At 39.2% G+C, this 25,549-nt stretch overlaps 46 non-coding genes and 8 pseudogenes across 46 annotated transcripts; all 54 read right to left on the reverse strand.

The window, feature by feature from the left end:
• Positions 1 to 325: 325 nt before the first annotated feature.
• Positions 326 to 444, reverse strand: LOC146039465 (5S ribosomal RNA). Its single transcript, XR_014462968.1, has one exon. It is a non-coding gene; the product is annotated as a 5S ribosomal RNA (ribosomal RNA).
• A 345-nt stretch (positions 445 to 789) lies between these two features.
• On the reverse strand, positions 790 to 908 carry LOC146040275 (5S ribosomal RNA). Its single transcript, XR_014463425.1, has one exon. It is a non-coding gene; the product is annotated as a 5S ribosomal RNA (ribosomal RNA).
• A 345-nt stretch (positions 909 to 1,253) lies between these two features.
• On the reverse strand, positions 1,254 to 1,372 carry LOC146039478 (5S ribosomal RNA). Its single transcript, XR_014462980.1, has one exon. It is a non-coding gene; the product is annotated as a 5S ribosomal RNA (ribosomal RNA).
• A 345-nt stretch (positions 1,373 to 1,717) lies between these two features.
• On the reverse strand, positions 1,718 to 1,836 carry LOC146038110 (5S ribosomal RNA). The gene has a single exon (XR_014461729.1). It is a non-coding gene; the product is annotated as a 5S ribosomal RNA (ribosomal RNA).
• A 346-nt stretch (positions 1,837 to 2,182) lies between these two features.
• LOC146037790 (5S ribosomal RNA) lies at positions 2,183 to 2,301 on the reverse strand. The gene has a single exon (XR_014461436.1). It is a non-coding gene; the product is annotated as a 5S ribosomal RNA (ribosomal RNA).
• Positions 2,302 to 2,646: 345 nt separating this feature from the next.
• Positions 2,647 to 2,765, reverse strand: LOC146040090 (5S ribosomal RNA). The gene has a single exon (XR_014463257.1). It is a non-coding gene; the product is annotated as a 5S ribosomal RNA (ribosomal RNA).
• A 345-nt stretch (positions 2,766 to 3,110) lies between these two features.
• LOC146039769 (5S ribosomal RNA) lies at positions 3,111 to 3,219 on the reverse strand (annotated as a pseudogene).
• Positions 3,220 to 3,564: 345 nt separating this feature from the next.
• On the reverse strand, positions 3,565 to 3,683 carry LOC146039713 (5S ribosomal RNA; annotated as a pseudogene).
• A 345-nt stretch (positions 3,684 to 4,028) lies between these two features.
• Positions 4,029 to 4,147, reverse strand: LOC146038558 (5S ribosomal RNA). The gene has a single exon (XR_014462140.1). It is a non-coding gene; the product is annotated as a 5S ribosomal RNA (ribosomal RNA).
• Positions 4,148 to 4,492: 345 nt separating this feature from the next.
• On the reverse strand, positions 4,493 to 4,611 carry LOC146039490 (5S ribosomal RNA). The gene has a single exon (XR_014462991.1). It is a non-coding gene; the product is annotated as a 5S ribosomal RNA (ribosomal RNA).
• Positions 4,612 to 4,956: 345 nt separating this feature from the next.
• Positions 4,957 to 5,075, reverse strand: LOC146039503 (5S ribosomal RNA). Its single transcript, XR_014463002.1, has one exon. It is a non-coding gene; the product is annotated as a 5S ribosomal RNA (ribosomal RNA).
• Positions 5,076 to 5,420: 345 nt separating this feature from the next.
• LOC146039404 (5S ribosomal RNA) lies at positions 5,421 to 5,539 on the reverse strand. The gene has a single exon (XR_014462911.1). It is a non-coding gene; the product is annotated as a 5S ribosomal RNA (ribosomal RNA).
• A 345-nt stretch (positions 5,540 to 5,884) lies between these two features.
• On the reverse strand, positions 5,885 to 5,993 carry LOC146039804 (5S ribosomal RNA; annotated as a pseudogene).
• A 345-nt stretch (positions 5,994 to 6,338) lies between these two features.
• On the reverse strand, positions 6,339 to 6,457 carry LOC146039515 (5S ribosomal RNA). Its single transcript, XR_014463013.1, has one exon. It is a non-coding gene; the product is annotated as a 5S ribosomal RNA (ribosomal RNA).
• Positions 6,458 to 6,802: 345 nt separating this feature from the next.
• On the reverse strand, positions 6,803 to 6,921 carry LOC146039527 (5S ribosomal RNA). Its single transcript, XR_014463024.1, has one exon. It is a non-coding gene; the product is annotated as a 5S ribosomal RNA (ribosomal RNA).
• A 345-nt stretch (positions 6,922 to 7,266) lies between these two features.
• LOC146039406 (5S ribosomal RNA) lies at positions 7,267 to 7,385 on the reverse strand. Its single transcript, XR_014462913.1, has one exon. It is a non-coding gene; the product is annotated as a 5S ribosomal RNA (ribosomal RNA).
• Positions 7,386 to 7,730: 345 nt separating this feature from the next.
• On the reverse strand, positions 7,731 to 7,839 carry LOC146039805 (5S ribosomal RNA; annotated as a pseudogene).
• A 345-nt stretch (positions 7,840 to 8,184) lies between these two features.
• Positions 8,185 to 8,303, reverse strand: LOC146039539 (5S ribosomal RNA). The gene has a single exon (XR_014463035.1). It is a non-coding gene; the product is annotated as a 5S ribosomal RNA (ribosomal RNA).
• Positions 8,304 to 8,648: 345 nt separating this feature from the next.
• LOC146039552 (5S ribosomal RNA) lies at positions 8,649 to 8,767 on the reverse strand. The gene has a single exon (XR_014463047.1). It is a non-coding gene; the product is annotated as a 5S ribosomal RNA (ribosomal RNA).
• A 345-nt stretch (positions 8,768 to 9,112) lies between these two features.
• Positions 9,113 to 9,231, reverse strand: LOC146039095 (5S ribosomal RNA). Its single transcript, XR_014462631.1, has one exon. It is a non-coding gene; the product is annotated as a 5S ribosomal RNA (ribosomal RNA).
• Positions 9,232 to 9,576: 345 nt separating this feature from the next.
• LOC146039806 (5S ribosomal RNA) lies at positions 9,577 to 9,685 on the reverse strand (annotated as a pseudogene).
• A 345-nt stretch (positions 9,686 to 10,030) lies between these two features.
• LOC146039564 (5S ribosomal RNA) lies at positions 10,031 to 10,149 on the reverse strand. Its single transcript, XR_014463058.1, has one exon. It is a non-coding gene; the product is annotated as a 5S ribosomal RNA (ribosomal RNA).
• A 345-nt stretch (positions 10,150 to 10,494) lies between these two features.
• On the reverse strand, positions 10,495 to 10,613 carry LOC146039576 (5S ribosomal RNA). The gene has a single exon (XR_014463069.1). It is a non-coding gene; the product is annotated as a 5S ribosomal RNA (ribosomal RNA).
• A 345-nt stretch (positions 10,614 to 10,958) lies between these two features.
• On the reverse strand, positions 10,959 to 11,077 carry LOC146039407 (5S ribosomal RNA). Its single transcript, XR_014462914.1, has one exon. It is a non-coding gene; the product is annotated as a 5S ribosomal RNA (ribosomal RNA).
• Positions 11,078 to 11,421: 344 nt separating this feature from the next.
• Positions 11,422 to 11,530, reverse strand: LOC146039807 (5S ribosomal RNA; annotated as a pseudogene).
• Positions 11,531 to 11,875: 345 nt separating this feature from the next.
• LOC146039588 (5S ribosomal RNA) lies at positions 11,876 to 11,994 on the reverse strand. The gene has a single exon (XR_014463080.1). It is a non-coding gene; the product is annotated as a 5S ribosomal RNA (ribosomal RNA).
• A 345-nt stretch (positions 11,995 to 12,339) lies between these two features.
• LOC146039601 (5S ribosomal RNA) lies at positions 12,340 to 12,458 on the reverse strand. The gene has a single exon (XR_014463092.1). It is a non-coding gene; the product is annotated as a 5S ribosomal RNA (ribosomal RNA).
• A 345-nt stretch (positions 12,459 to 12,803) lies between these two features.
• LOC146039408 (5S ribosomal RNA) lies at positions 12,804 to 12,922 on the reverse strand. Its single transcript, XR_014462915.1, has one exon. It is a non-coding gene; the product is annotated as a 5S ribosomal RNA (ribosomal RNA).
• Positions 12,923 to 13,267: 345 nt separating this feature from the next.
• Positions 13,268 to 13,386, reverse strand: LOC146038340 (5S ribosomal RNA). The gene has a single exon (XR_014461940.1). It is a non-coding gene; the product is annotated as a 5S ribosomal RNA (ribosomal RNA).
• Positions 13,387 to 13,731: 345 nt separating this feature from the next.
• Positions 13,732 to 13,850, reverse strand: LOC146038271 (5S ribosomal RNA). The gene has a single exon (XR_014461876.1). It is a non-coding gene; the product is annotated as a 5S ribosomal RNA (ribosomal RNA).
• Positions 13,851 to 14,195: 345 nt separating this feature from the next.
• LOC146039614 (5S ribosomal RNA) lies at positions 14,196 to 14,314 on the reverse strand. Its single transcript, XR_014463103.1, has one exon. It is a non-coding gene; the product is annotated as a 5S ribosomal RNA (ribosomal RNA).
• Positions 14,315 to 14,659: 345 nt separating this feature from the next.
• On the reverse strand, positions 14,660 to 14,778 carry LOC146039409 (5S ribosomal RNA). The gene has a single exon (XR_014462916.1). It is a non-coding gene; the product is annotated as a 5S ribosomal RNA (ribosomal RNA).
• A 345-nt stretch (positions 14,779 to 15,123) lies between these two features.
• Positions 15,124 to 15,232, reverse strand: LOC146039808 (5S ribosomal RNA; annotated as a pseudogene).
• A 345-nt stretch (positions 15,233 to 15,577) lies between these two features.
• On the reverse strand, positions 15,578 to 15,696 carry LOC146039626 (5S ribosomal RNA). The gene has a single exon (XR_014463114.1). It is a non-coding gene; the product is annotated as a 5S ribosomal RNA (ribosomal RNA).
• Positions 15,697 to 16,041: 345 nt separating this feature from the next.
• LOC146039638 (5S ribosomal RNA) lies at positions 16,042 to 16,160 on the reverse strand. The gene has a single exon (XR_014463124.1). It is a non-coding gene; the product is annotated as a 5S ribosomal RNA (ribosomal RNA).
• Positions 16,161 to 16,505: 345 nt separating this feature from the next.
• LOC146039410 (5S ribosomal RNA) lies at positions 16,506 to 16,624 on the reverse strand. The gene has a single exon (XR_014462917.1). It is a non-coding gene; the product is annotated as a 5S ribosomal RNA (ribosomal RNA).
• Positions 16,625 to 16,969: 345 nt separating this feature from the next.
• On the reverse strand, positions 16,970 to 17,088 carry LOC146039650 (5S ribosomal RNA). The gene has a single exon (XR_014463125.1). It is a non-coding gene; the product is annotated as a 5S ribosomal RNA (ribosomal RNA).
• A 345-nt stretch (positions 17,089 to 17,433) lies between these two features.
• LOC146039662 (5S ribosomal RNA) lies at positions 17,434 to 17,552 on the reverse strand. The gene has a single exon (XR_014463126.1). It is a non-coding gene; the product is annotated as a 5S ribosomal RNA (ribosomal RNA).
• A 345-nt stretch (positions 17,553 to 17,897) lies between these two features.
• On the reverse strand, positions 17,898 to 18,016 carry LOC146039411 (5S ribosomal RNA). The gene has a single exon (XR_014462918.1). It is a non-coding gene; the product is annotated as a 5S ribosomal RNA (ribosomal RNA).
• A 345-nt stretch (positions 18,017 to 18,361) lies between these two features.
• Positions 18,362 to 18,470, reverse strand: LOC146039810 (5S ribosomal RNA; annotated as a pseudogene).
• A 345-nt stretch (positions 18,471 to 18,815) lies between these two features.
• On the reverse strand, positions 18,816 to 18,934 carry LOC146039674 (5S ribosomal RNA). Its single transcript, XR_014463128.1, has one exon. It is a non-coding gene; the product is annotated as a 5S ribosomal RNA (ribosomal RNA).
• A 345-nt stretch (positions 18,935 to 19,279) lies between these two features.
• Positions 19,280 to 19,398, reverse strand: LOC146038818 (5S ribosomal RNA). Its single transcript, XR_014462378.1, has one exon. It is a non-coding gene; the product is annotated as a 5S ribosomal RNA (ribosomal RNA).
• A 345-nt stretch (positions 19,399 to 19,743) lies between these two features.
• LOC146038467 (5S ribosomal RNA) lies at positions 19,744 to 19,862 on the reverse strand. Its single transcript, XR_014462056.1, has one exon. It is a non-coding gene; the product is annotated as a 5S ribosomal RNA (ribosomal RNA).
• A 345-nt stretch (positions 19,863 to 20,207) lies between these two features.
• On the reverse strand, positions 20,208 to 20,326 carry LOC146039686 (5S ribosomal RNA). The gene has a single exon (XR_014463129.1). It is a non-coding gene; the product is annotated as a 5S ribosomal RNA (ribosomal RNA).
• A 345-nt stretch (positions 20,327 to 20,671) lies between these two features.
• Positions 20,672 to 20,790, reverse strand: LOC146039698 (5S ribosomal RNA). The gene has a single exon (XR_014463130.1). It is a non-coding gene; the product is annotated as a 5S ribosomal RNA (ribosomal RNA).
• Positions 20,791 to 21,135: 345 nt separating this feature from the next.
• Positions 21,136 to 21,254, reverse strand: LOC146039710 (5S ribosomal RNA). Its single transcript, XR_014463131.1, has one exon. It is a non-coding gene; the product is annotated as a 5S ribosomal RNA (ribosomal RNA).
• A 345-nt stretch (positions 21,255 to 21,599) lies between these two features.
• On the reverse strand, positions 21,600 to 21,718 carry LOC146039724 (5S ribosomal RNA). Its single transcript, XR_014463133.1, has one exon. It is a non-coding gene; the product is annotated as a 5S ribosomal RNA (ribosomal RNA).
• A 345-nt stretch (positions 21,719 to 22,063) lies between these two features.
• LOC146037817 (5S ribosomal RNA) lies at positions 22,064 to 22,182 on the reverse strand. Its single transcript, XR_014461460.1, has one exon. It is a non-coding gene; the product is annotated as a 5S ribosomal RNA (ribosomal RNA).
• A 345-nt stretch (positions 22,183 to 22,527) lies between these two features.
• On the reverse strand, positions 22,528 to 22,646 carry LOC146039541 (5S ribosomal RNA). Its single transcript, XR_014463038.1, has one exon. It is a non-coding gene; the product is annotated as a 5S ribosomal RNA (ribosomal RNA).
• Positions 22,647 to 22,991: 345 nt separating this feature from the next.
• Positions 22,992 to 23,110, reverse strand: LOC146037792 (5S ribosomal RNA). The gene has a single exon (XR_014461437.1). It is a non-coding gene; the product is annotated as a 5S ribosomal RNA (ribosomal RNA).
• A 345-nt stretch (positions 23,111 to 23,455) lies between these two features.
• LOC146038727 (5S ribosomal RNA) lies at positions 23,456 to 23,574 on the reverse strand. Its single transcript, XR_014462295.1, has one exon. It is a non-coding gene; the product is annotated as a 5S ribosomal RNA (ribosomal RNA).
• A 799-nt stretch (positions 23,575 to 24,373) lies between these two features.
• On the reverse strand, positions 24,374 to 24,492 carry LOC146038073 (5S ribosomal RNA). The gene has a single exon (XR_014461695.1). It is a non-coding gene; the product is annotated as a 5S ribosomal RNA (ribosomal RNA).
• Positions 24,493 to 24,837: 345 nt separating this feature from the next.
• Positions 24,838 to 24,956, reverse strand: LOC146039736 (5S ribosomal RNA). The gene has a single exon (XR_014463135.1). It is a non-coding gene; the product is annotated as a 5S ribosomal RNA (ribosomal RNA).
• A 345-nt stretch (positions 24,957 to 25,301) lies between these two features.
• LOC146039470 (5S ribosomal RNA) lies at positions 25,302 to 25,420 on the reverse strand. Its single transcript, XR_014462972.1, has one exon. It is a non-coding gene; the product is annotated as a 5S ribosomal RNA (ribosomal RNA).
• Between the last annotated feature and the right edge of the window lie 129 nt (positions 25,421 to 25,549).

The raw sequence follows: 25,549 nt of genomic DNA on the forward strand, positions 1-25,549 counted from the left end.
CCCTCTTCTACTTCTATAACCAGGTAAGCTAATAAAAAAGTTTCCTAACTGTATTGCCTTACTGAAAAAAATCATGTGTTGGTAATGTAAAAAGACCTACAGGACATGATATTAGCAGGTGGTCTCAAATTAAACTACTAAAGAGGCTCAACACTGTTTAGCTGATAAAAGCAGTTGGAATTGGGCCTAAACAGTGTGGTAAGTTTTTAGGTGATGGCTATTGTGTCTGTTTGACCTGTCCCAAATGTCTGTATTGGCAATAAAAATAAAAAGTTTCCAATTTAAATAGCAAGAGAATAAAAACAATTTGCCATTAATGGGAAAAAACCTACAGCACCTGGTGTTCCCATGTGGTCTCCCACCCAAGTACTAACCAGGCCCAACACTGCTTAGCTTCCAAGATCAGACGAGATTGGGCGTATCCAATGTGGTATGGCTGTAGGTGAGATACCGGCACTTTTTTGCCCTCTTCTACTTCTATAACCAGGAAAGCTAATAAAAAAGTTTCCTAACTGTATTGCCTTACTGAAAAAAATCATGTGTTGGTAATGTGAAAAGACCTACAGGACATGATATTAGCAGGTGGTCTCAAATTAAACTACTTAAGAGGCTCAACACTGTTTAGCTGCCAAAAGCAATTGGAATTGGGCCTAAACAGTGTGGTAAGTTTTTAGGTGATGGCTATTGTGTCTGTTTGACCTCTTCCAAATGTCTGTACTGTCAATAAAGAGAAAAAAGTTTCCAATTTAAAAAGCTGGAGAATAAAAACAATTTGCCAGTAATGGGAAAAACCTACAGCACCTGGTGTTCCCATGTGGTCTCCCACCCAAGTACTAACCAGGCCCAACACTGCTTAGCTTCCAAGATCAGACGAGATTGGGCGCATCCAATGTGGTATGGCTGTAGGTGAGATACCGGCACTTTTTTGCCCTCTTCTACTTCTATAACCTGGAATGCTAATAAAAAAGTTTCCTAACTGTATTGCCTTACTGAAAAAAATCATGTGTTGGTAATGTAAAAAGACCTACAGGACATGATATTAGCAGGTGGTCTCAAATTAAACTACTTAAGAGGCTCAACACTGTTTAGCTGCCAAAAGCAGTTGGAATTGGGCCTAAACAGTGTGGTAAGTTTTTAGGTGATGGCTATTGTGTCTTTTTGACCTCTTCCAAATGTCTGTACTGTCAATAAAGAGAAAAAAGTTTCCAATTTAAAAAGCTGGAGAATAAAAACAATTTGCCAGTAATGGGAAAAACCTACAGCACCTGGTGTTCCCATGTGGTCTCCCACCCAAGTACTAACCAGGCCCAACACTGCTTAGCTTCCAAGATCAGACGAGATTGGGCGTATCCAATGTGGTATGGCTGTAGGTGAGATACAGGCACTTTTTTGCCATCTTCTACTTCTATAACCAGGTAAGCTAATAAAAAAGTTTCCTAACTATGTTGGCTTACTGAAAAAAATTATGTGTTGGTAATGTAAAAAGACCTACAGGACATGATATTAGCAGGTGGTCTCAAATTAAACTACTAAAGAGGCTCAACACTGTTTAGCTCCCAAAAGCAGTTGGAATTGGGCCTAAACAGTGTGGTAAGTTTTTAGGTGATGGCTATTGTGTCTGTTTGACCTGTCCCAAATGTCTGTATTGGCAATAAAAATAAAAAGTTTCCAACTTAAATAGCAAGAGAATAAAAACAATTTGCCATTAATGGGAAAAAACCTACAGCACCTGGTGTTCCCATGTGGTCTCCCACCCAAGTACTAACCAGGCCCAACACTGCTTAGCTTCCAAGATCAGACGAGATTGGGCGTATCCAATGTGGTATGGCTGTAGTTGAGATACCGGCACTTTTTTGCACTCTTCTACTTCTATAACCAGGTAAGCTAATAAAAAAGTTTCCTAACTGTATTGTCTTACTGAAAAAAAATCATGTGTTGGTAATGTAAAAAGACCTACAGGACATGATATTAGCAGGTGGTCTCAAATTAAACTACTAAAGAGGCTCAACACTGTTTAGCTGCCAAAAGCAGTTGGAATTGGGCCTAAACAGTGTGGTAAGTTTTTAGGTGATGGCTATTGTGTCTGTTTGACCTCTTCCAAATGTCTGTACTGTCAATAAAGAGAAAAAAGTTTCCAATTTAAAAAGCTAGAGAATAAAAACAATTTGCCAGTAATGGGAAAAACCTACAGCACCTGGTGTTCCCATGTGGTCTCCCACCCAAGTACTAACCAGGCCCAACACTGCTTAGCTTCCAAGATCAGACGAGATTGGGCGTATCCAATGTGGTATGGCTGTAAGTGAGATACCGGCACTTTTTTGCCCTCTTCTACTTCTATAACCAGGTAAGCTATTAAAAAAGTTTCCTAACTATATTGGCTTACTGAAAAAAATCATGTGTTGGTAATGTAAAAAGACCTACAGGACATGATATTAGCAGGTGGTCTCAAATTAAACTACTAAAGAGGCTCAACACTGTTTAGCTCCGAAAAGCAGTTGGAATTGGGCCTAAACAGTGTGGTAAGTTTTTAGGTGATGGCTATTGTGTCTGTTTGACCTGTCCCAAATGTCTGTATTGGCAATAAAAATAAAAAGTTTCCAATTTAAATAGCAAGAGAATAAAAACAATTTGCCATTAATGGGAAAAAACCTACAGCACCTGGTGTTCCCATGTGGTCTCCCACCCAAGTACTAACCAGGCCCAACACTGCTTAGCTTCCAAGATCAGATGAGATTGGGCGTATCCAATGTGGTATGGCTGTAGGTGAGATACATGCACTTTTTTGCCCTCTTCTACTTCTATAACCAGGTAAGCTAATAAAAAAGTTTCCTAACTGTATTGCCTTACTGAAAAAAATCATGTGTTGGTAATGTAAAAAGACCTACAGGACATGATATTAGCATGTGGTCTCAAATTAAACTACTAAAGAGGCTCAACACTGTTTAGCTGCCAAAAGCAGTTGGAATTGGGCCTAAACAGTGTGGTAAGTTTTTAGGTGATGGCTATTGTGTCTGTTTGACCTGTCCCAAATGTCTGTATTGGCAATAAAAATAAAAAGTTTCCAATTTAAATAGCAAGAGAATAAAAACAATTTGCCATTAATGGGAAAAAACCTACAGCACCTGGTGTTCCCATGTGGTCTCCCACCCAAGTACTAACCAGGCCCAACACTGCTTAGCTTCCAAGATCAGGCGTATCCAATGTGGTATGGCTGTAGGTGAGATACATGCACTTTTTTGCCCTCTTCTACTTCTATAACCAGGTAAGCTAATAAAAAAGTTTCCTAACTGTATTGCCTTACTGAAAAAAATCATGTGTTGGTAATGTAAAAAGACCTACAGGACATGATATTAGCATGTGGTCTCAAATTAAACTACTAAAGAGGCTCAACACTGTTTAGCTGCCAAAAGCAGTTGGAATTGGGCCTAAACAGTGTGGTACATTTTTAGGTGATGGCTATTGTGTCTGTTTGACCTGTCCCAAATGTCTGTATTGGCAATAAAAATAAAAAGTTTCCAATTTAAATAGCAAGAGAATAAAAACAATTTGCCATTAATGGGAAAAAACCTACAGCACCTGGTGTTGCCATGTGGTCTCCCACCCAAGTACTAACCAGGCCCAACACTGCTTTGTTTCCAAGATCAGACGAGATTGGGCGTATCCAATGTGGTATGGCTGTAGTTGAGATACCGGCACTTTTTTGCAATCTTCTACTTCTATAACCAGGTAAGCTAATAAAAAAGTATCCTAACTGTATTGTCTTATTGAAAAAAATCATGTGTTGGTAATGTAAAAAGACCTACAGGACATGATATTAGCAGGTGGTCTCAAATTAAACTACTAAAGAGGCTCAACACTGTTTAGCTGCCAAAAGCAGTTGGAATTGGGCCTAAACAGTGTGGTAAGTTTTTAGGTGATGGCTATTGTGTCTGTTTGACCTCTTCCAAATGTCTGTACTGTCAATAAAGAGAAAAAAGTTTCCAATTTAAAAAGCTAGAGAATAAAAACAATTTGCCAGTAATGGGAAAAACCTACAGCACCTGGTGTTCCCATGTGGTCTCCCACCCAAGTACTAACCAGGCCCAAAACTGCTTAGCTTCCAAGATCAGACGAGATTGGGCGTATCCAATGTGGTATGGCTGTAGGTGAGATACTGGCACTTTTTTGCCCTCTTCTACTTCTATAACCAGGTAAGCTAATAAAAAAGTTTCCTAACTATATTGGCTTACTGAAAAAAATCATGTGTTGGTAATGTAAAAAGACCTACAGGACATGATATTAGCAGGTGGTCTCAAATTAAACTACTAAAGAGGCTCAACACTGTTTAGCTCCGAAAAGCAGTTGGAATTGGGCCTAAACAGTGTGGTAAGTTTTTAGGTGATGGCTATTGTGTCTGTTTGACCTGTCCCAAATGTCTGTATTGGCAATAAAAATAAATAGTTTCCAATTTAAATAGCAAGAGAATAAAAACAATTTGCCATTAATGGGAAAAAACCTACAGCACCTGGTGTTCCCATGTGGTCTCCCACCCAAGTACTAACCAGGCCCAACACTGCTTAGCTTCCAAGATCAGACGAGATTGGGCGTATCCAATGTGGTATGGCTGTAGGTGAGATACTGGCACTTTTTTGCCCTCTTCTACTTCTATAACCAGGTAAGCTAATAAAAAAGTTTCCTAACTGTATTGCCTTACTGAAAAAAATCATGTGTTGGTAATGTAAAAAGACCTACAGGACATGATATTAGCAGGTGGTCTCAAATTAAACTACTAAAGAGGCTCAACACTGTTTAGCTGCCAAAAGCAGTTGGAATTGGGCCTAAACAGTGTGGTAAGTTTTTAGGTGATGGCTATTGTGTCTGTTTGACCTGTCCCAAATGTCTGTATTGGCAATAAAAATAAAAAGTTTCCAATTTAAATAGCAAGAGAATAAAAACAATTTGCCATTAATGGGAAAAAACCTACAGCACCTGGTGTTCCCATGTGGTCTCCCACCCAAGTACTAACCAGGCCCAACACTGCTTAGCTTCCAAGATCAGACGAGATTGGGCGTATCCAATGTGGTATGGCTGTAGGTGAGATACTGGCACTTTTTTGCCCTCTTCTACTTCTATAACCAGGTAAGCTAATAAAAAAGTTTCCTAACTGTATTGCCTTACTGAAAAAAATCATGTGTTGGTAATGTAAAAAGACCTACAGGACATGATATTAGCAGGTGGTCTCAAATTAAACTACTAAAGAGGCTCAACACTGTTTAGCTGCCAAAAGCAGTTGGAATTGGGCCTAAACAGTGTGGTAAGTTTTTAGGTGATGGCTATTGTGTCTGTTTGACCTGTCCCAAATGTCTGTATTGGCAATAAAAATAAAAAGTTTCCAATTTAAATAGCAAGAGAATAAAAACAATTTGCCATTAATGGGAAAAAACCTACAGCACCTGGTGTTCCCATGTGGTCTCCCACCCAAGTACTAACCAGGCCCAACACTGCTTTGTTTCCAAGATCAGACGAGATTGGGCGTATCCAATGTGGTATGGCTGTAGTTGAGATACCGGCACTTTTTTGCAATCTTCTACTTCTATAACCAGGTAAGCTAATAAAAAAGTTTCCTAACTGTATTGTCTTACTGAAAAAAATCATGTGTTGGTAATGTAAAAAGACCTACAGGACATGATATTAGCAGGTGGTCTCAAATTAAACTACTAAAGAGGCTCAACACTGTTTAGCTGCCAAAAGCAGTTGGAATTGGGCCTAAACAGTGTGGTAAGTTTTTAGGTGATGGCTATTGTGTCTGTTTGACCTCTTCCAAATATCTGTACTGTCAATAAAGAGAAAAAAGTTTCCAATTTAAAAAGCTAGAGAATAAAAACAATTTGCCAGTAATGGGAAATACCTACAGCACCTGGTGTTCCCATGTGGTCTCCCACCCAAGTACTAACCAGGCCCAACACCGCTTAGCTTCCAAGATCAGGCGTATCCAATGTGGTATGGCTGTAAGTGAGATACAGGCACTTTTTTGCCCTCTTCTACTTCTATAACCAGGTAAGCTAATAAAAAAGTTTCCTAACTATATTGGCTTACTGAAAAAAATCATGTGTTGGTAATGTAAAAAGACCTACAGGACATGATATTAGCAGGTGGTCTCAAATTAAACTACTAAAGAGGCTCAACACTGTTTAGCTCCGAAAAGCAGTTGGAATTGGGCCTAAACAGTGTGGTAAGTTTTTAGGTGATGGCTATTGTGTCTGTTTGACCTGTCCCAAATGTCTGTATTGGCAATAAAAATAAATAGTTTCCAATTTAAATAGCAAGAGAATAAAAACAATTTGCCATTAATGGGAAAAAACCTACAGCACCTGGTGTTCCCATGTGGTCTCCCACCCAAGTACTAACCAGGCCCAACACTGCTTAGCTTCCAAGATCAGACGAGATTGGGCGTATCCAATGTGGTATGGCTGTAGGTGAGATACTGGCACTTTTTTGCCCTCTTCTACTTCTATAACCAGGTAAGCTAATAAAAAAGTTTCCTAACTGTATTGCCTTACTGAAAAAAATCATGTGTTGGTAATGTAAAAAGACCTACAGGACATGATATTAGCAGGTGGTCTCAAATTAAACTACTAAAGAGGCTCAACACTGTTTAGCTGCCAAAAGCAGTTGGAATTGGGCCTAAACAGTGTGGTAAGTTTTTAGGTGATGGCTATTGTGTCTGTTTGACCTGTCCCAAATGTCTGTATTGGCAATAAAAATAAAAAGTTTCCAATTTAAATAGCAAGAGAATAAAAACAATTTGCCATTAATGGGAAAAAACCTACAGCACCTGGTGTTCCCATGTGGTCTCCCACCCAAGTACTAACCAGGCCCAACACTGCTTAGCTTCCAAGATCAGACGAGATTGGGCGTATCCAATGTGGTATGGCTGTAGGTGAGATACTGGCACTTTTTTGCCCTCTTCTACTTCTATAACCAGGTAAGCTAATAAAAAAGTTTCCTAACTGTATTGCCTTACTGAAAAAAATCATGTGTTGGTAATGTAAAAAGACCTACAGGACATGATATTAGCAGGTGGTCTCAAATTAAACTACTAAAGAGGCTCAACACTGTTTAGCTGCCAAAAGCAGTTGGAATTGGGCCTAAACAGTGTGGTAAGTTTTTAGGTGATGGCTATTGTGTCTGTTTGACCTGTCCCAAATGTCTGTATTGGCAATAAAAATAAAAAGTTTCCAATTTAAATAGCAAGAGAATAAAAACAATTTGCCATTAATGGGAAAAAACCTACAGCACCTGGTGTTCCCATGTGGTCTCCCACCCAAGTACTAACCAGGCCCAACACTGCTTTGTTTCCAAGATCAGACGAGATTGGGCGTATCCAATGTGGTATGGCTGTAGTTGAGATACCGGCACTTTTTTGCAATCTTCTACTTCTATAACCAGGTAAGCTAATAAAAAAGTTTCCTAACTGTATTGTCTTACTGAAAAAAATCATGTGTTGGTAATGTAAAAAGACCTACAGGACATGATATTAGCAGGTGGTCTCAAATTAAACTACTAAAGAGGCTCAACACTGTTTAGCTGCCAAAAGCAGTTGGAATTGGGCCTAAACAGTGTGGTAAGTTTTTAGGTGATGGCTATTGTGTCTGTTTGACCTCTTCCAAATATCTGTACTGTCAATAAAGAGAAAAAAGTTTCCAATTTAAAAAGCTAGAGAATAAAAACAATTTGCCAGTAATGGGAAATACCTACAGCACCTGGTGTTCCCATGTGGTCTCCCACCCAAGTACTAACCAGGCCCAACACCGCTTAGCTTCCAAGATCAGGCGTATCCAATGTGGTATGGCTGTAAGTGAGATACAGGCACTTTTTTGCCCTCTTCTACTTCTATAACCAGGTAAGCTAATAAAAAAGTTTCCTAACTATATTGGCTTACTGAAAAAAATCATGTGTTGGTAATGTAAAAAGACCTACAGGACATGATATTAGCAGGTGGTCTCAAATTAAACTACTAAAGAGGCTCAACACTGTTTAGCTCCGAAAAGCAGTTGGAATTGGGCCTAAACAGTGTGGTAAGTTTTTAGGTGATGGCTATTGTGTCTGTTTGACCTGTCCCAAATGTCTGTATTGGCAATAAAAATAAATAGTTTCCAATTTAAATAGCAAGAGAATAAAAACAATTTGCCATTAATGGGAAAAAACCTACAGCACCTGGTGTTCCCATGTGGTCTCCCACCCAAGTACTAACCAGGCCCAACACTGCTTAGCTTCCAAGATCAGACGAGATTGGGCGTATCCAATGTGGTATGGCTGTAGGTGAGATACTGGCACTTTTTTGCCCTCTTCTACTTCTATAACCAGGTAAGCTAATAAAAAAGTTTCCTAACTGTATTGCCTTACTGAAAAAAATCATGTGTTGGTAATGTAAAAAGACCTACAGGACATGATATTAGCAGGTGGTCTCAAATTAAACTACTAAAGAGGCTCAACACTGTTTAGCTGCCAAAAGCAGTTGGAATTGGGCCTAAACAGTGTGGTAAGTTTTTAGGTGATGGCTATTGTGTCTGTTTGACCTGTCCCAAATGTCTGTATTGGCAATAAAAATAAAAAGTTTCCAATTTAAATAGCAAGAGAATAAAAACAATTTGCCATTAATGGGAAAAAACCTACAGCACCTGGTGTTCCCATGTGGTCTCCCACCCAAGTACTAACCAGGCCCAACACTGCTTAGCTTCCAAGATCAGACGAGATTGGGCGTATCCAATGTGGTATGGCTGTAGGTGAGATACTGGCACTTTTTTGCCCTCTTCTACTTCTATAACCAGGTAAGCTAATAAAAAAGTTTCCTAACTGTATTGCCTTACTGAAAAAAATCATGTGTTGGTAATGTAAAAAGACCTACAGGACATGATATTAGCATGTGGTCTCAAATTAAACTACTAAAGAGGCTCAACACTGTTTAGCTGCCAAAAGCAGTTGGAATTGGGCCTAAACAGTGTGGTACGTTTTTAGGTGATGGCTATTGTGTCTGTTTGACCTGTCCCAAATGTCTGTATTGGCAATAAAAATAAAAAGTTTCCAATTTAAATAGCAAGAGAATAAAAACAATTTGCCATTAATGGGAAAAAACCTACAGCACCTGGTGTTCCCATGTGGTCTCCCACCCAAGTACTAACCAGGCCCAACACTGCTTTGTTTCCAAGATCAGACGAGATTGGGCATATCCAATGTGGTATGGCTGTAGTTGAGATACCGGCACTTTTTTGCAATCTTCTACTTCTATAACCAGGTAAGCTAATAAAAAAGTTTCCTAACTGTATTGTCTTACTGAAAAAAATCATGTGTTGGTAATGTAAAAAGACCTACAGGACATGATATTAGCAGGTGGTCTCAAATTAAACTACTAAAGAGGCTCAACACTGTTTAGCTGCCAAAAGCAGTTGGAATTGGGCCTAAACAGTGTGATAAGTTTTTAGGTGATGGCTATTGTGTCTGTTTGACCTCTTCCAAATATCTGTACTGTCAATAAAGAGAAAAAAGTTTCCAATTTAAAAAGCTAGAGAATAAAAACAATTTGCCAGTAATGGGAAATACCTACAGCACCTGGTGTTCCCATGTGGTCTCCCACCCAAGTACTAACCAGGCCCAACACCGCTTAGCTTCCAAGATCAGGCGTATCCAATGTGGTATGGCTGTAAGTGAGATACAGGCACTTTTTTGCCCTCTTCTACTTCTATAACCAGGTAAGCTAATAAAAAAGTTTCCTAACTATATTGGCTTACTGAAAAAAATCATGTGTTGGTAATGTAAAAAGACCTACAGGACATGATATTAGCAGGTGGTCTCAAATTAAACTACTAAAGAGGCTCAACACTGTTTAGCTCCGAAAAGCAGTTGGAATTGGGCCTAAACAGTGTGGTAAGTTTTTAGGTGATGGCTATTGTGTCTGTTTGACCTGTCCCAAATGTCTGTATTGGCAATAAAAATAAATAGTTTCCAATTTAAATAGCAAGAGAATAAAAACAATTTGCCATTAATGGGAAAAAACCTACAGCACCTGGTGTTCCCATGTGGTCTCCCACCCAAGTACTAACCAGGCCCAACACTGCTTAGCTTCCAAGATCAGACGAGATTGGGCGTATCCAATGTGGTATGGCTGTAGGTGAGATACTGGCACTTTTTTGCCCTCTTCTACTTCTATAACCAGGTAAGCTAATAAAAAAGTTTCCTAACTGTATTGCCTTACTGAAAAAAATCATGTGTTGGTAATGTAAAAAGACCTACAGGACATGATATTAGCAGGTGGTCTCAAATTAAACTACTAAAGAGGCTCAACACTGTTTAGCTGCCAAAAGCAGTTGGGATTGGGCCTAAACAGTGTGGTAAGTTTTTAGGTGATGGCTATTGTGTCTGTTTGACCTGTCCCAAATGTCTGTATTGGCAATAAAAATAAAAAGTTTCCAATTTAAATAGCAAGAGAATAAAAACAATTTGCCATTAATGGGAAAAAACCTACAGCACCTGGTGTTCCCATGTGGTCTCCCACCCAAGTACTAACCAGGCCCAACACTGCTTAGCTTCCAAGATCAGACGAGATTGGGCGTATCCAATGTGGTATGGCTGTAGGTGAGATACTGGCACTTTTTTGCCCTCTTCTACTTCTATAACCAGGTAAGCTAATAAAAAAGTTTCCTAACTGTATTGCCTTACTGAAAAAAATCATGTGTTGGTAATGTAAAAAGACCTACAGGACATGATATTAGCAGGTGGTCTCAAATTAAACTACTAAAGAGGCTCAACACTGTTTAGCTGCCAAAAGCAGTTGGAATTGGGCCTAAACAGTGTGGTAAGTTTTTAGGTGATGGCTATTGTGTCTGTTTGACCTGTCCCAAATGTCTGTATTGGCAATAAAAATAAAAAGTTTCCAATTTAAATAGCAAGAGAATAAAAACAATTTGCCATTAATGGGAAAAAACCTACAGCACCTGGTGTTCCCATGTGGTCTCCCACCCAAGTACTAACCAGGCCCAACACTGCTTTGTTTCCAAGATCAGACGAGATTGGGCGTATCCAATGTGGTATGGCTGTAGTTGAGATACCGGCACTTTTTTGCAATCTTCTACTTCTATAACCAGGTAAGCTAATAAAAAAGTTTCCTAACTGTATTGTCTTACTGAAAAAAATCATGTGTTGGTAATGTAAAAAGACCTACAGGACATGATATTAGCAGGTGGTCTCAAATTAAACTACTAAAGAGGCTCAACACTGTTTAGCTGCCAAAAGCAGTTGGAATTGGGCCTAAACAGTGTGGTAAGTTTTTAGGTGATGGCTATTGTGTCTGTTTGACCTGTCCCAAATGTCTGTATTGGCAATAAAAATAAAAAGTTTCCAATTTAAATAGCAAGAGAATAAAAACAATTTGCCAGTAATGGGAAATACCTACAGCACCTGGTGTTCCCATGTGGTCTCCCACCCAAGTACTAACCAGGCCCAACACCGCTTAGCTTCCAAGATCAGGCGTATCCAATGTGGTATGGCTGTAAGTGAGATACAGGCACTTTTTTGCCCTCTTCTACTTCTATAACCAGGTAAGCTAATAAAAAAGTTTCCTAACTATATTGGCTTACTGAAAAAAATCATGTGTTGGTAATGTAAAAAGACCTACAGGACATGATATTAGCAGGTGGTCTCAAATTAAACTACTAAAGAGGCTCAACACTGTTTAGCTCCGAAAAGCAGTTGGAATTGGGCCTAAACAGTGTGGTAAGTTTTTAGGTGATGGCTATTGTGTCTGTTTGACCTGTCCCAAATGTCTGTATTGGCAATAAAAATAAATAGTTTCCAATTTAAATAGCAAGAGAATAAAAACAATTTGCCATTAATGGGAAAAAACCTACAGCACCTGGTGTTCCCATGTGGTCTCCCACCCAAGTACTAACCAGGCCCAACACTGCTTAGCTTCCAAGATCAGACGAGATTGGGCGTATCCAATGTGGTATGGCTGTAGGTGAGATACTGGCACTTTTTTGCCCTCTTCTACTTCTATAACCAGGTAAGCTAATAAAAAAGTTTCCTAACTGTATTACCTTACTGAAAAAAATCATGTGTTGGTAATGTAAAAAGACCTACAGGACATGATATTAGCAGGTGGTCTCAAATTAAACTACTAAAGAGGCTCAACACTGTTTAGCTGCCAAAAGCAGTTGGAATTGGGCCTAAACAGTGTGGTAAGTTTTTAGGTGATGGCTATTGTGTCTGTTTGACCTGTCCCAAATGTCTGTATTGGCAATAAAAATAAAAAGTTTCGAATTTAAATAGCAAGAGAATAAAAACAATTTGCCATTAATGGGAAAAAACCTACAGCACCTGGTGTTCCCATGTGGTCTCCCACCCAAGTACTAACCAGGCCCAACACTGCTTAGCTTCCAAGATCAGACGAGATTGGGCGTATCCAATGTGGTATGGCTGTAGGTGAGATACATGCACTTTTTTGCCCTCTTCTACTTCTATAACCAGGTAAGCTAATAAAAAAGTTTCCTAACTGTATTGCCTTACTGAAAAAAATCATGTGTTGGTAATGTAAAAAGACCTACAGGATATGATATTAGCATGTGGTCTCTAATTAAACTACTAAAGAGGCTCAACACTGTTTAGCTGCCAAAAGCAGTTGGAATTGGGCCTAAACAGTGTGGTACATTTTTAGGTGATGGCTATTGTGTCTGTTTGACCTGTCCCAAATGTCTGTATTGGCAATAAAAATAAAAAGTTTCCAATTTAAATAGCAAGAGAATAAAAACAATTTGCCATTAATGGGAAAAAACCTACAGCACCTGGTGTTCCCATGTGGTCTCCCACCCAAGTACTAACCAGGCCCAACACTGCTTTGTTTCCAAGATCAGACGAGATTGGGCGTATCCAATGTGGTATGGCTGTAGTTGAGATACCGGCACTTTTTTGCAATCTTCTACTTCTATAACCAGGTAAGCTAATAAAAAAGTTTCCTAACTGTATTGTCTTACTGAAAAAAATCATGTGTTGGTAATGTAAAAAGACCTACAGGACATGATATTAGCAGGTGGTCTCAAATTAAACTACTAAAGAGGCTCAACACTGTTTAGCTGCCAAAAGCAGTTGGAATTGGGCCTAAACAGTGTGGTAAGTTTTTAGGCGATGGCTATTGTGTCTGTTTGACCTCTTCCAAATATCTGTACTGTCAATAAAGAGAAAAAAGTTTCCAATTTAAAAAGCTAGAGAATAAAAACAATTTGCCAGTAATGGGAAATATCTACAGCACCTGGTGTTCCCATGTGGTCTCCCACCCAAGTACTAACCAGGCCCAACACTGCTTAGCTTCCAAGATCAGACGAGATTGGGCGTATCCAATGTGGTATGGCTGTAGGTGAGATACTGGCACTTTTTTGCCCTCTTCTACTTCTATAACCAGGTAAGCTAATAAAAAAGTTTCCTAACTGTATTGCCTTACTGAAAAAAATCATGTGTTGGTAATGTAAAAAGACCTACAGGACATGATATTAGCATGTGGTCTCAAATTAAACTACTAAAGAGGCTCAACACTGTTTAGCTGCCAAAAGCAGTTGGAATTGGGCCTAAACAGTGTGGTAAGTTTTTAGGTGATGGCTATTGTGTCTGTTTGACCTGTCCCAAATGTCTGTATTGGCAATAAAAATAAAAAGTTTCCAATTTAAATAGCAAGAGAATAAAAACAATTTGCCATTAATGGGAAAAAACCTACAGCACCTGGTGTTCCCATGTGGTCTCCCACCCAAGTACTAACCAGGCCCAACACTGCTTAGCTTCCAAAATCAGACGAGATTGGGCGTATCCAATGTGGTATGGCTGTAGGTGAGATACCGGCACTTTTTTGCCCTCTTCTACTTCTATAACCAGGAAAGCTAATAAAAAAGTTTCCTAACTGTATTGCCTTACTGAAAAAAATCATGCGTTGGTAATGTAAAAAGACCTACAGGACATGATATTAGCAGGTGGTCTCAAATTAAACTACTTAAGAGGCTCAACACTGTTTAGCTGCCAAAAGCAGTTGGAATTGGGCCTAAACAGTGTGGTAAGTTTTTAGGTGATGGCTATTGTGTCTGTTTGACCTCTTCCAAATGTCTGTACTGTCAATAAAGAGAAAAAAGTTTCCAATTTAAAAAGCTAGAGAATAAAAACAATTTGCCAGTAATGGGAAAAACCTACAGCACCTGGTGTTCCCATGTGGTCTCCCACCCAAGTACTAACCAGGCCCAACACTGCTTAGCTTCCAAGATCAGACGAGATTGGGCGTATCCAATGTGGTATGGCTGTAGGTGAGATACTGGCACTTTTTTGCCCTCTTCTACTTCTATAACCAGGTAAGCTAATAAAAAAGTTTCCTAACTGTATTGCCTTACTGAAAAAAATCATGTGTTGGTAATGTAAAAAGACCTACAGGACATGATATTAGCATGTGGTCTCAAATTAAACTACTAAAGAGGCTCAACACTGTTTAGCTGCCAAAAGCAGTTGGAATTGGGCCTAAACAGTGTGGTACGTTTTTAGGTGATGGCTATTGTGTCTGTTTGACCTGTCCCAAATGTCTGTATTGGCAATAAAAATAAAAAGTTTCCAATTTAAATAGCAAGAGAATAAAAACAATTTGCCATTAATGGGAAAAAACCTACAGCACCTGGTGTTCCCATGTGGTCTCCCACCCAAGTACTAACCAGGCCCAACACTGCTTTGTTTCCAAGATCAGACGAGATTGGGCGTATCCAATGTGGTATGGCTGTAGTTGAGATACCGGCACTTTTTTGCAATCTTCTACTTCTATAACCAGGTAAGCTAATAAAAAAGTTTCCTAACTGTATTGTCTTACTGAAAAAAATCATGTGTTGGTAATGTAAAAAGACCTACAGGACATGATATTAGCAGGTGGTCTCAAATTAAACTACTAAAGAGGCTCAACACTGTTTAGCTGCCAAAAGCAGTTGGAATTGGGCCTAAACAGTGTGGTAAGTTTTTAGGTGATGGCTATTGTGTCTGTTTGACCTCTTCCAAATATCTGTACTGTCAATAAAGAGAAAAAAGTTTCCAATTTAAAAAGCTAGAGAATAAAAACAATTTGCCAGTAATGGGAAATACCTACAGCACCTGGTGTTCCCATGTGGTCTCCCACCCAAGTACTAACCAGGCCCAACACCGCTTAGCTTCCAAGATCAGGCGTATCCAATGTGGTATGGCTGTAAGTGAGATACAGGCACTTTTTTGCCCTCTTCTACTTCTATAACCAGGTAAGCTAATAAAAAAGTTTCCTAACTATATTGGCTTACTGAAAAAAATCATGTGTTGGTAATGTAAAAAGACCTACAGGACATGATATTAGCAGGTGGTCTCAAATTAAACTACTAAAGAGGCTCAACACTGTTTAGCTCCGAAAAGCAGTTGGAATTGGGCCTAAACAGTGTGGTAAGTTTTTAGGTGATGGCTATTGTGTCTGTTTGACCTGTCCCAAATGTCTGTATTGGCAATAAAAATAAATAGTTTCCAATTTAAATAGCAAGAGAATAAAAACAATTTGCCATTAATGGGAAAAAACCTACAGCACCTGGTGTTCCCATGTGGTCTCCCACCCAAGTACTAACCAGGCCCAACACTGCTTAGCTTCCAAGATCAGACGAGATTGGGCGTATCCAATGTGGTATGGCTGTAGGTGAGATACTGGCACTTTTTTGCCCTCTTCTACTTCTATAACCAGGTAAGCTAATAAAAAAGTTTCCTAACTGTATTGCCTTACTGAAAAAAATCATGTGTTGGTAATGTGAAAAGACCTACAGGACATGATATTAGCAGGTGGTCTCAAATTAAACTACTAAAGAGGCTCAACACTGTTTAGCTGCCAAAAGCAGTTGGAATTGGGCCTAAACAGTGTGGTAAGTTTTTAGGTGATGGCTATTGTGTCTGTTTGACCTGTCCCAAATGTCTGTATTGGCAATAAAAATAAAAAGTTTCCAATTTAAATAGCAAGAGAATAAAAACAATTTGCCATTAATGGGAAAAAACCTACAGCACCTGGTGTTCCCATGTGGTCTCCCACCCAAGTACTAACCAGGCCCAACACTGCTTAGCTTCCAAGATCAGACGAGATTGGGCGTATCCAATGTGGTATGGCTGTAGGTGAGATACTGGCACTTTTTTGCCCTCTTCTACTTCTATAACCAGGTAAGCTAATAAAAAAGTTTCCTAACTGTATTGCCTTACTGAAAAAAATCATGTGTTGGTAATGTAAAAAGACCTACAGGACATGATATTAGCAGGTGGTCTCAAATTAAACTACTAAAGAGGCTCAACACTGTTTAGCTGCCAAAAGCAGTTGGAATTGGGCCTAAACAGTGTGGTAAGTTTTTAGGTGATGGCTATTGTGTCTGTTTGACCTGTCCCAAATGTCTGTATTGGCAATAAAAATAAAAAGTTTCCAATTTAAATAGCAAGAGAATAAAAACAATTTGCCATTAATGGGAAAAAACCTACAGCACCTGGTGTTCCCATGTGGTCTCCCACCCAAGTACTAACCAGGCCCAACACTGCTTTGTTTCCAAGATCAGACGAGATTGGGCGTATCCAATGTGGTATGGCTGTAGTTGAGATACCGGCACTTTTTTGCAATCTTCTACTTCTATAACCAGGTAAGCTAATAAAAAAGTTTCCTAACTGTATTGTCTTACTGAAAAAAATCACGTGTTGGTAATGTAAAAAGACCTACAGGACATGATATTAGCAGGTGGTCTCAAATTAAACTACTAAAGAGGCTCAACACTGTTTAGCTGCCAAAAGCAGTTGGAATTGGGCCTAAACAGTGTGGTAAGTTTTTAGGTGATGGCTATTGTGTCTGTTTGACCTGTCCCAAATGTCTGTATTGGCAATAAAAATAAATAGTTTCCAATTTAAATAGCAAGAGAATAAAAACAATTTGCCATTAATGGTAAAAAACCTACAGCACCTGGTGTTCCCATGTGGTCTCCCACCCAAGTACTAACCAGGCCCAACACTGCTTAGCTTCCAAGATCAGACGAGATTGGGCGTATCCAATGTGGTATGGCTGTAGGTGAGATACTGGCACTTTTTTGCCCTCTTCTACTTCTATAACCAGGTAAGCTAATAAAAAAGTTTCCTAACTGTATTGCCTTACTGAAAAAAATCATGTGTTGGTAATGTAAAAAGACCTACAGGACATGATATTAGCAGGTGGTCTCAAATTAAACTACTAAAGAGGCTCAACACTGTTTAGCTGCCAAAAGCAGTTGGAATTGGGCCTAAACAGTGTGGTAAGTTTTTAGGTGATGGCTATTGTGTCTGTTTGACCTGTCCCAAATGTCTGTATTGGCAATAAAAATAAAAAGTTTCCAATTTAAATAGCAAGAGAATAAAAACAATTTGCCATTAATGGGAAAAAACCTACAGCACCTGGTGTTCCCATGTGGTCTCCCACCCAAGTACTAACCAGGCCCAACACTGCTTAGCTTCCAAGATCAGACGAGATTGGGCGTATCCAATGTGGTATGGCTGTAGGTGAGATACTGGCACTTTTTTGCCCTCTTCTACTTCTATAACCAGGTAAGCTAATAAAAAAGTTTCCTAACTGTATTGCCTTACTGAAAAAAATCATGTGTTGGTAATGTAAAAAGACCTACAGGACATGATATTAGCAGGTGGTCTCAAATTAAACTACTAAAGAGGCTCAACACTGTTTAGCTGCCAAAAGCAGTTGGAATTGGGCCTAAACAGTGTGGTAAGTTTTTAGGTGATGGCTATTGTGTCTGTTTGACCTGTCCCAAATGTCTGTATTGGCAATAAAAATAAAAAGTTTCCAATTTAAATAGCAAGAGAATAAAAACAATTTGCCATTAATGGGAAAAAACCTACAGCACCTGGTGTTCCCATGTGGTCTCCCACCCAAGTACTAACCAGGCCCAACACTGCTTTGTTTCCAAGATCAGACGAGATTGGGCGTATCCAATGTGGTATGGCTGTAGTTGAGATACCGGCACTTTTTTGCAATCTTCTACTTCTATAACCAGGTAAGCTAATAAAAAAGTTTCCTAACTGTATTGTCTTACTGAAAAAAATCATGTGTTGGTAATGTAAAAAGACCTACAGGACATGATATTAGCAGGTGGTCTCAAATTAAACTACTAAAGAGGCTCAACACTGTTTAGCTGCCAAAAGCAGTTGGAATTGGGCCTAAACAGTGTGGTAAGTTTTTAGGTGATGGCTATTGTGTCTGTTTGACCTCTTCCAAATATCTGTACTGTCAATAAAGAGAAAAAAGTTTTCAATTTAAAAAGCTAGAGAATAAAAACAATTTGCCAGTAATGGGAAATACCTACAGCACCTGGTGTTCCCATGTGGTCTCCCACCCAAGTACTAACCAGGCCCAACACCGCTTAGCTTCCAAGATCAGGCGTATCCAATGTGGTATGGCTGTAAGTGAGATACAGGCACTTTTTAGCCCTCTTCTACTTCTATAACCAGGTAAGCTAATAAAAAAGTTTCCTAACTATATTGGCTTACTGAAAAAAATCATGTGTTGGTAATGTAAAAAGACCTACAGGACATGATATTAGCAGGTGGTCTCAAATTAAACTACTAAAGAGGCTCAACACTGTTTAGCTCCGAAAAGCAGTTGGAATTGGGCCTAAACAGTGTGGTAAGTTTTTAGGTGATGGCTATTGTGTCTGTTTGACCTGTCCCAAATGTCTGTATTGGCAATAAAAATAAATAGTTTCCAATTTAAATAGCAAGAGAATAAAAACAATTTGCCATTAATGGGAAAAAACCTACAGCACCTGGTGTTCCCATGTGGTCTCCCACCCAAGTACTAACCAGGCCCAACACTGCTTAGCTTCCAAGATCAGACGAGATTGGGCGTATCCAATGTGGTATGGCTGTAGGTGAGATACTGGCACTTTTTTGCCCTCTTCTACTTCTATAACCAGGTAAGCTAATAAAAAAGTTTCCTAACTGTATTGCCTTACTGAAAAAAATCATGTGTTGGTAATGTAAAAAGACCTACAGGACATGATATTAGCAGGTGGTCTCAAATTAAACTACTAAAGAGGCTCAACACTGTTTAGCTGCCAAAAGCAGTTGGAATTGGGCCTAAACAGTGTGGTAAGTTTTTAGGTGATGGCTATTGTGTCTGTTTGACCTGTCCCAAATGTCTGTATTGGCAATAAAAATAAAAAGTTTCCAATTTAAATAGCAAGAGAATAAAAACAATTTGCCATTAATGGGAAAAAACCTACAGCACCTTGTGTTCCCATGTGGTCTCCCACCCAAGTACTAACCAGGCCCAACACTGCTTAGCTTCCAAGATCAGACGAGATTGGGCGTATCCAATGTGGTATGGCTGTAGGTGAGATATTGGCACTTTTTTGCCCTCTTCTACTTCTATAACCAGGTAAGCTAATAAAAAAGTTTCCTAACTGTATTGCCTTACTGAAAAAAATCATGTGTTGGTAATGTAAAAAGACCTACAGGACATGATATTAGCAGGTGGTCTCAAATTAAACTACTAAAGAGGCTCAACACTGTTTAGCTGATAAAAGCAGTTGGAATTGGGCCTAAACAGTGTGGTAAGTTTTTAGGTGATGGCTATTGTGTCGGTTTGACCTGTCCCAAATGTCTGTATTGGCAATAAAAATAAAAAGTTTCCAATTTAAATAGCAAGAGAATAAAAACAATTTGCCATTAATGGGAAAAAACCTACAGCACCTGGTGTTCCCATGTGGTCTCCCACCCAAGTACTAACCAGGCCCAACACTGCTTAGCTTCCAAGATCAGACGAGATTGGTCGTATCCAATGTGGTATGGCTGTAGGTGAGATACCGGCACTTTTTTGCCCTCTTCTACTTCTATAACCAGGAAAGCTAATAAAAAAGTTTCCTAACTGTATTGCCTTACTGAAAAAAATCATGTGTTGGTAATGTAAAAAGACCTACAGGACATGATATTAGCAGGTGGTCTCAAATTAAACTACTAAAGAGGCTCAACACTGTTTAGCTGCCAAAAGCAGTTGGAATTGGGCCTAAACAGTGTGGTAAGTTTTTAGGTGATGGCTATTGTGTCTGTTTGACCGCTTCCAAATGTCTGTACTGTCAATAAAGAGAAAAAAGTTTCCAATTTAAAAAGCTGGAGAATAAAAACAATTTGCCAGTAATGGGAAAAACCTACAGCACCTGGTGTTCCCATGTGGTCTCCCACCCAAGTACTAACCAGGCCCAACACTGCTTAGCTTCCAAGATCAGACGAGATTGGGCGTATCCAATGTGGTATGGCTGTAGGTGAGATACCAGCACTTTTTTGCCCTCTTCTACTTCTATAACCAGGAAAGCTAATAAAAAAGTTTCCTAACTGTATTGCCTTACTGAAAAAAATCATGTGTTGGTAATGTAAAAAGACCTACAGGACATGATATTAGCAGGTGGTCTCAAATTAAACTACTAAAGAGGCTCAACACTGTTTAGCTGCCAAAAGCAGTTGGAATTGGGCCTAAACAGTGTGGTAAGTTTTTAGGTGATGGCTATTGTGTCTGTTTGACCTGTCCCAAATGTCTGTATTGGCAATAAAAATAAAAAGTTTCCAATTTAAATAGCAAGAGAATAAAAACAATTTGCCATTAATGGGAAAAAACCTACAGCACCTGGTGTTCCCATGTGGTCTCCCACCCAAGTACTAACCAGGCCCAACACTGCTTAGCTTCCAAGATCAGACGAGATTGGGCGTATCCAATGTGGTATGGCTGTAGGTGAGATATTGGCACTTTTTTGCCCTCTTCTACTTCTATAACCAGGTAAGCTAATAAAAAAGTTTCCTAACTGTATTGCCTTACTGAAAAAAATCATGTGTTGGTAATGTAAAAAGACCTACAGGACATGATATTAGCAGGTGGTCTCAAATTAAACTACTAAAGAGGCTCAACACTGTTTAGCTGATAAAAGCAGTTGGAATTGGGCCTAAACAGTGTGGTAAGTTTTTAGGTGATGGCTATTGTGTCTGTTTGACCTGTCCCAAATGTCTGTATTGGCAATAAAAATAAAAAGTTTCCAATTTAAATAGCAAGAGAATAAAAACAATTTGCCATTAATGGGAAAAAACCTACAGCACCTGGTGTTCCCATGTGGTCTCCCACCCAAGTACTAACCAGGCCCAACACTGCTTAGCTTCCAAGATCAGACGAGATTGGGCGTATCCAATGTGGTATGGCTGTAGGTGAGATATTGGCACTTTTTTGCCCTCTTCTACTTCTATAACCAGGTAAGCTAATAAAAAAGTTTCCTAACTGTATTGCCTTACTGAAAAAAATCATGTGTTGGTAATGTAAAAAGACCTACAGGACATGATATTAGCAGGTGGTCTCAAATTAAACTACTTAAGAGGCTCAACACTGTTTAGCTGCCAAAAGCAGTTGGAATTGGGCCTAAACAGTGTGGTAAGTTTTTAGGTGATGGCTATTGTGTCTGTTTGACCTCTTCCAAATGTCTGTACTGTCAATAAAGAGAAAAAAGTTTCCAATTTAAAAAGCTGGAGAATAAAAACAATTTGCCAGTAATGGGAAAAACCTACAGCACCTGGTGTTCCCATGTGGTCTCCCACCCAAGTACTAACCAGGCCCAACACTGCTTAGCTTCCAAGATCAGACGAGATTGGGCGTATCCAATGTGGTATGGCTGTAGGTGAGATACCTGCACTTTTTTGCCCTCTTCTACTTCTATAACCAGGAAAGCTAATAAAAAAGTTTCCTAACTGTATTGCCTTACTGAAAAAAATCATGTGTTGGTAATGTAAAAAGACCTACAGGACATGATATTAGCAGGTGGTCTCAAATTAAACTACTTAAGAGGCTCAACACTGTTTAGCTGCCAAAAGCAGTTGGAATTGGGCCTAAACAGTGTGGTAAGTTTTTAGGTGATGGCTATTGTGTCTGTTTGACCTCTTCCAAATGTCTGTACTGTCAATAAAGAGAAAAAAGTTTCCAATTTAAAAAGCTGGAGAATAAAAACAATTTGCCAGTAATGGGAAAAACCTACAGCACCTGATGTTCCCATGTGGTCTCCCACCCAAGTACTAACCAGGCCCAACACTGCTTAGCTTCCAAGATCAGACGAGATTGGGCGTATCCAATGTGGTATGGCTGTAGGTGAGATACAGGCACTTTTTTGCCATCTTCTACTTCTATAACCAGGTAAGCTAATAAAAAAGTTTCCTAACTATGTTGGCTTACTGAAAAAAATTATGTGTTGGTAATGTAAAAAGACCTACAGGACATGATATTAGCAGGTGGTCTCAAATTAAACTACTAAAGAGGCTCAACACTGTTTAGCTCCCAAAAGCAGTTGGAATTGGGCCTAAACAGTGTGGTAAGTTTTTAGGTGATGGCTATTGTGTCTGTTTGACCTGTCCCAAATGTCTGTATTGGCAATAAAAATAAAAAGTTTCCAACTTAAATAGCAAGAGAATAAAAACAATTTGCCATTAATGGGAAAAAACCTACAGCACCTGGTGTTCCCATGTGGTCTAACACCCAAGTACTAACCAGGCCCAACACTGCTTAGCTTCCAAGATCAGACGAGATTGGGCGTATCCAATGTGGTATGGCTGTAGTTGAGATACCGGCACTTTTTTGCCCTCTTCTACTTCTATAACCAGGTAAGCTAATAAAAAAGTTTCCTAACTGTATTGTCTTACTGAAAAAAATCATGTGTTGGTAATGTAAAAAGACCTACAGGACATGATATTAGCAGGTGGTCTCAAATTAAACTACTAAAGAGGCTCAACACTGTTTAGCTGCCAAAAGCAGTTGGAATTGGGCCTAAACAGTGTGGTAAGTTTTTAGGTGATGGCTATTGTGTCTGTTTGACCTCTTCCAAATGTCTGTACTGTCAATAAAGAGAAAAAAGTTTCCAATTTAAAAAGCTAGAGAATAAAAACAATTTGCCAGTAATGGGAAAAACCTACAGCACCTGGTGTTCCCATGTGGTCTCCCACCCAAGTACTAACCAGGCCCAACACTGCTTAGCTTCCAAGATCAGACGAGATTGGGCGTATCCAATGTGGTATGGCTGTAAGTGAGATACAGGCACTTTTTTGCCCTCTTCTACTTCTATAACCAGGTAAGCTATTAAAAAAGTTTCCTAACTATATTGGCTTACTGAAAAAAATCATGTGTTGGTAATGTAAAAAGACCTACAGGACATGATATAAGCAGGTGGTCTAAAATTAAACTACTAAAGAGGCTCAACACTGTTTAGCTCCGAAAAGCAGTTGGAATTGGGCCTAAACAGTGTGGTAAGATTTTAGGTGATGGCTATTGTGTCTGTTTGACCTGTCCCAAATGTCTGTATTGGCAATAAAAATAAAAAGTTTCCAATATAAATAGCAAGAGAATAAAAACAATTTGCCATTAATGGGAAAAAACCTACAGCACCTGGTGTTCCCATGTGGTCTCCCACCCAAGTACTAACCAGGCCAAACACTGCTTAGCTTCCAAGATCAGACGAGATTGGGCGTATCCAATGTGGTATGGCTGTAGGTGAGATACTGGCACTTTTTTGCCCTCTTCTACTTCTATAACCAGGTAAGCTAATAAAAAAGTTTCCTAACTGTATTGCCTTACTGAAAAAAATCATGTGTTGGTAATGTAAAAAGACCTACAGGACATGATATTAGCATGTGGTCTCAAATTAAACTACTAAAGAGGCTCAACACTGTTTAGCTGCCAAAAGCAGTTGGAATTGGGCCTAAACAGTGTGGTAAGTTTTTAGGTGATGGCTATTGTGTCTGTTTGACCTGTCCCAAATGTCTGTATTGGCAATAAAAATAAAAAGTTTCCAATTAAAATAGCAAGAGAATAAAAATAATTTGCCATTAATGGGAAAAAACCTACAGCACCTGGTGTTCCCATGTGGTCTCCCACCCAAGCCCAACACTGCTTAGCTTCCAAGATCAGACGAGATTGGGCGTATCCAATGTAGTATGGCTGTAGGTGAGATACCGGCACTTTTTTGCCCTCTTCTACTTCTATAACCAGGAAAGCTAATAAAAAAGTTTCCTAACTGTATTGCCTTACTGAAAAAAATCATGCGTTGGTAATGTAAAAAGACCTACAGGACATGATATTAGCAGGTGGTCTCAAATTAAACTACTTAAGAGGCTCAACACTGTTTAGCTGCCAAAAGCAGTTGGAATTGGGCCTAAACAGTGTGGTAAGTTTTTAGGTGATGGCTATTGTGTCTGTTTGACCTCTTCCAAATGTCTGTACTGTCAATAAAGAGAAAAAAGTTTCCAATTTAAAAAGCTAGAGAATAAAAACAATTTGCCATTAATGGGAAAAAACCTACAGCACCTGGTGTTCCCATGTGGTCTCCCACCCAAGTACTAACCAGGCCCAACACTGCTTAGCTTCCAAGATCAGACGAGATTGGGCGTATCCAATGTGGTACGGCTGTAGGTGAGATACCGGCACTTTTTTGCCCTCTTCTACTTCTATAACCAGGAAAGCTAATAAAAAAGTTTCCTAACTGTATTGCCTTACTGAAAAAAATCATGTGTTGGTAATGTAAAAAGACCTACAGGACATGATATTAGCAGGTGGTCTCAAATTAAACTACTTAAGAGGCTCAACACTATTTAGCTGCCAAAAGCAGTTGGAATTGGGCCTAAACAGTGTGGTAAGTTTTTAGGTGATGGCTATTGTGTCTGTTTGACCTGTCCCAAATGTCTGTACTGTCAATAAAGAGAAAAAAGTTTCCAATTTAAAAAGCTGGAGAATAAAAACAATTTGCCAGTAATGGGAAAAACCTACAGCACCTGGTGTTCCCATGTGGTCTCCCACCCAAGTACTAACCAGGCCCAACACTGCTTAGCTTCCAAGATCAGACGAGATTGGGCGTATCCAATGTGGTATGGCTGTAGGTGAGATACAGGCACTTTTTTGCCATCTTCTACTTCTATAACCAGGTAAGCTAATAAAAAAGTTTCCTAACTATATTGGCTTACTGAAAAAAATTATGTGTTGGTAATGTAAAAAGACCTACAGGACATGATATTAGCAGGTGGTCTCAAATTAAACTACTAAAGAGGCTCAACACTGTTTAGCTCCCAAAAGCAGTTGGAATCGGGCCTAAACAGTGTGGTAAGTTTTTAGGTGATGGCTATTGTGTCTGTTTGACCTGTCCCAAATGTCTGTATTGGCAATAAAAATAAAAAGTTTCCAATTTAAATAGCAAGAGAATAAAAACAATTTGCCATTAATGGGAAAAATCCTACAGCACCTGGTGTTCCGATGTGGTCTCCCACCCAAGTACTAACCAGGCCCAACACTGCTTAGCTTCCAAGATCAGACGAGATTGGGCGTATCCAATGTGGTATAGCTGTAGTTGAGATACAGGCACTTTGTTGCCCTCTTCTACTTCTATAACCAGGTAAACTAATAAAAAAGTTTCCTAACTGTATTGTCTTACTGAAAAAAATCATGTGTTGGTAATGTAAAAAGACCTACAGGACATGA

Source organism: Crinia signifera, chromosome 9, assembly GCF_055691185.1.
Source record: "Crinia signifera chromosome 9, ASM5569118v1, whole genome shotgun sequence".
NCBI lineage: Eukaryota > Metazoa > Chordata > Amphibia > Anura > Myobatrachidae > Crinia > Crinia signifera.